Source organism: Macrobrachium nipponense, chromosome 17, assembly GCF_015104395.2.
Source record: "Macrobrachium nipponense isolate FS-2020 chromosome 17, ASM1510439v2, whole genome shotgun sequence".
NCBI classification, from domain to species: Eukaryota; Metazoa; Arthropoda; class Malacostraca; order Decapoda; family Palaemonidae; genus Macrobrachium; species Macrobrachium nipponense.
The window spans coordinates 77,381,006-77,386,005 of NC_087210.1; positions in this window are offsets into that span (position 1 = coordinate 77,381,006).

A 5,000-nucleotide genomic window follows, 5' to 3' on the forward strand; every position below is an offset into this window, starting at 1 on the left:
TTTACGATTGTTTCAGTGTTTTTGCGCCTCCTCCTCCTCTTTTGTGTATTAGTGAACTATCGTTTTAACGATTGTTATTCTTTTGCTTTTGAGTGTTTATAAACACTGGGAAGGTGATGAGTGGACATGGTCGACCGGTCAACAGGAGTTCGGGTCTTGACAAGCTCTCACCAGTACTGTTTCCTGTCGCAGCATATATTTTGATTTGGAGGACGACTTTGGATACTTACCTTTTGGACCACGCACTTGGATTTTTCCCTCACGGATTCGGGAAGACGCAGATATACGTCTCTTGTGCGTGTGTGTCCCTGGAAGTTGGATCACGGCATTTTCCGCGCAGGTGTTGTTGTCACCTGCGACCTTCACGCTGCAGTGGGGAGTTTCGCAGAGGCTGTCATCTGCGACCGCTGTTTCTGCCCCGTTTTTCCCGTCAGAGGATTTTTACGGGACCAGTGTCGTCGCTGTATCCCGGCACTGGATTCTGGATTTACCTGCCGTGTCATCCTCGTACAGCTGTTATACGGGAGTGAGAGCTATTTGACTCGTGAGGTGGCTAGTAGGGAGTCTGTCGCCAGGTAAGACATATTATCGTTCCTCTTGTATCGGGAAATGTGTTGCCCTTCAGTACCTGGCGTACAGTATTTGCCCTTCCGTTAGCAGCTTGATGGACTGATCACGGCCCTGAATTAAACTCCTCTTCTGGTACTTCACTTGAGGTGAAATTGTTTATTTTGTTAATCTTATTTATAAATATATATATGTATAAGTTTACATGTATATGTTGTCATATTTGTTTGTGTGTTAGTATTTAGTGGACCGAGTTCCACATTGTTTAGCTTTGTGTTGTAGGTAGGAATATTAAGGTTTTCCTTGTTATCATCTCTTACTTCCTTCTACCTTATTATTATTAGGTTATTGATTATTTTGGCTAGCCTTATTTGGATCCACCTTGTTATTATCAAGTGTTTTCTCTCTTGGGGTTTTCTCTTGTTTAGGGCTTAGTGTATTAGCTTTAGGTTTTCTTGTGAGTTCCCGAGAACCAGGTATTTGTTCTCTTTAATATTCTGTGCAATTAAGTGTATTTAATCTCACAAGGTTGATTTAAGTCATTGTTCTAGTTTATAATAAATATTGTTAAGTTTTCTTGAGTTTCTGTTTCCGTCCTTCCTTGTCACTGAGGTACATTTACTGACTGCAATCCTTAAGAATATAAAGACCTAAAAAGAACCTGTACTGCAACCTGGGAGGTTGTAACATATATATATATATATATATATATATATATATATATATATATATATATATATAGTATATATATATATATATATATATATATATATATATGTATATATATATATATATACACAAACATATTCATCACGTTCTAAATTTTCTTTATTCATGCTAGGTCTTTCGACTTTACTGTTCTTACTTTTGCCTTTACACACACACATACATACACACACACACACACACACACACACACACACACACACACATATATATATATATATATATATATATATATATATATATATATACATTCATATATATATATATATATATATATATATATATATATATATATATATATATATACGTATATATAATATATATATATATATATATATATATTTAGTATATATATATCTATATATATATATATATATATATATATATATATATATATTTACATAAAAACACACATACCTTTCGTCCCAGTGGAAGAAGTGTAACTAGAAAGGTAGAGCTATCATGGTTTTCGGCAAGCTTCAGGGATGAGGTTGATAGGCCCACACCTATCTTTTGAAAAGCGCAAAACTGGTATCTAAAACCGGTATCCATTCACAGCTGGTCGGACCAATGGGCAATAATAATCCAGCAACGAATGAAAAACCTAAAAAACGTGAACCGAGCGTTGTAATATTCAGCTGTAATATATATTAGTATGTATTATCCTTTTTTTTTTTTTTTTACAAATAATTCTTAAATTTGAATTTTCTCTGTTATTTCATTTATATATTTATTCAATTGCCGTTGGCCATTGTTAAATTTTCCTTTTGGGCCAAAATAAAACATTACAGGGAAGAAGAATGAATCATATCCATTTCTTTACGAATGGCACATGGCACTGATTCGATATATGATTTGATCGTACATTATAAAAGCATAAATATAAAATTGTTGTTATGTATCTATAATTGGAACTTATAAATGCTGGGGAAAAATGAATTTATTTCTAAATACATTTCATGTTATGCAACTTTATAATTTAGTTTGTCAAGACGAATTATTTCTATTATGATTTCTAGAGCAATTTCTTTCCATAAGTCGAGGTAAATCGCAGCAAATAAAATGAATGGCGAATTGTTTATTTTATTTTTGTAACGAATACAAAAATAAAATCTATAAAGAAAACGAATCAATTGTTATCTCCAAAGCATATTCCCGCAACGGCAGTGAGGCTTCGGATCAAACTCATTGTATAATGAATAATGCACAACATACTCCAGTTCAACTATTTAAAACCGCCAACTAAAAGTACAGCCAAAATCAATTTCACAACCTATTCCAGTTCAACTATTTAAAACCGCCAACTAAAAGTACAGCCAAAATCAATTTCACAGCCTATTCCAGTTCAACTATTTAAAACCGCCAACTAAAAGCACAGCCAAAATCAATTTCACAACCTATTCCGGTTCAATTATTTAAAACCGCCAACTAAAAGCACAGCCAAAATCAATTTCACAGCCTATTCCAGTTCAACTATTTAAAACCGCCAACTAAAAGTACAGCCAAAATCAATTTCACAACCTATTCCAGTTCAACTATTTAAAACCGCCAACTAAAAGTACAGCCAGAATCAATTTCACAGCCTATTCCAGTTCAACTATTTAAAACCGCCAACTAAAAGTACAGCCAAAATCAATTTCCCAACCTATTCCAGTTCAACTATTTAAAACCGCCAACTAAAAGTACAGCCAAAATCAATTTCACAACCTATTCCAGTTCAACTATTTAAAACCGCCAACTAAAAGCACAGCCAGGAACAGACAGCGTCGCCTTGACATAAATAGCGCAGACTGTAATTCAATATCGGAATGTCTAATTACGGCCTGTGGAGATTTTAGTCCGAAAATACATTAATCCGCGTTCGACAAAGCAATTAAGCATCAAACGTAAAAAAGGTGATGTGCGACGATAGATTAATTATTGGTGGTGCAGGATTAAACTAATCCTAGGTGGTGCATTTAAGCACGAGATTCCGTAGGTGTATAAAAGTTAAAATGCGTTTTGAAGGACACATACGTACACGCATACATACAAACATCAAAATAAATATGATTAGTTTGAAAATTATTTAATAGTTATGGTGTTGCTAAAGGTACCAAGAGGAAAATTTCTAAAACCTCAACTAGATTCTTGTATTTTCTGGTTGTGAAAGCTCGATCGTAACCCTGATTTATACATTAGTTCTAAAGTCATGTACAATGAGCATTAATTATTTTTTTTACTGAATAGCCGAGTGTTCGTACTTATTTTACGAGACATATCAACTTTAATTTAAAGGATTAAATGAGCATAAAAGGCCATTATAAAAATAAATTCAATGTGCATAAACAGCTACTATTTCATTAATTCATCTTTACATGGTAGGTATCACGTAACTGTAACAAGTAGAACATACTAGTGAATAGCGGCTGAAAACCTTTATTGCCTGAGGGTAATAAGTAAAGGAAAAATGATAATCTCTACTGAAATGCCTGAGGGTATTAGCTAAAGAAAAAATAATAATATCTACTGAAAGTACTTTAACAGCACCAGGAGGACCATTATCCCACTAGACCTTACATAATTTTCTTGAATATTTCGTCCGTAGATGGCTGTGTATATTGAGACAATTTAAAGAAGTTGGGATACTGACTGCGGTGCAAAGGATTCTGTAAGAAAATATACAAATAAATAAATGAGCAAGGCAGTCGTTATCCTTGGACGCTTTGAAAAAATACAAAAGTCATAGCCACTTTCAGTCTTATGCCGCAAAATATTTAAAAGAACAATTATTTTAATGTTAACTATGGCGAGGGATTCTATAACAGAGCAAAGACTGAATTATCTCGTTCTTTACTTCTAATCGTTCAATCAAAATCAAAATAATATATTTAGATACCAGAATTCTTTTCTACAGCGTTTGTTTATGCACGAAACCACACACGCTTTCTCTTTCTTCTCGGCCTCTCCAATTCGGTATGCTTTTGTTAGCCTCATTTCATATTCATTGCAATCATATGATATTCATAGCCTGTCTGCCTAACTGATCGGCTTTGGACTTGTCAGCCTGAAATCTAGTTATCAGTGTTCGCTCCGAGAAGGTTGATGCTTTTCGTATCAGTCATCAGTAAGTTTTTATATTTTTTCTTACTTATCTTTTAATTATTCTTAATCTACTGGGTGTAATCAGTTTGTAACTATGATGTCTACTTTGAACAAATAAATACTAAATACGTAATTTGATAAAACAAATTAGATTGGCTGACGTCTTTTTTATTTATTTTTTTATTCTAGGCTATAATCAGTGTATATCTACAATGTCTACTTTGAACAAAGAAATAGTAAATACGCAATTTGGTAAAACAAACAAAATTGTCGTCGTGTAGTTTTTTTTTTACTTATTTTTTTTTTTTTAATTTACTGACTGTAATCCTTATATTTAAAAAGATAGATATTTACTGACCACAACGTATACAGTTATTCAAATTACAAGCTCTTCAATGTGGTCCAACTAAAGTACATAAAAATGCACATAGAAATCTTTAGAAAAAAAAAATCTAAACAAGAACACTCTATTCTGAGCAGAAAAATACTTAATAAGAAATTTGGTAAAACAAATGAAAATATCAGGTTCCTGACTAAATACTTGATATTCACTTACATTAGATCCCGTGATCATCCTGATGAGTTACTTGGGCTGAGACAAAATCATGAACAAATATATTTCG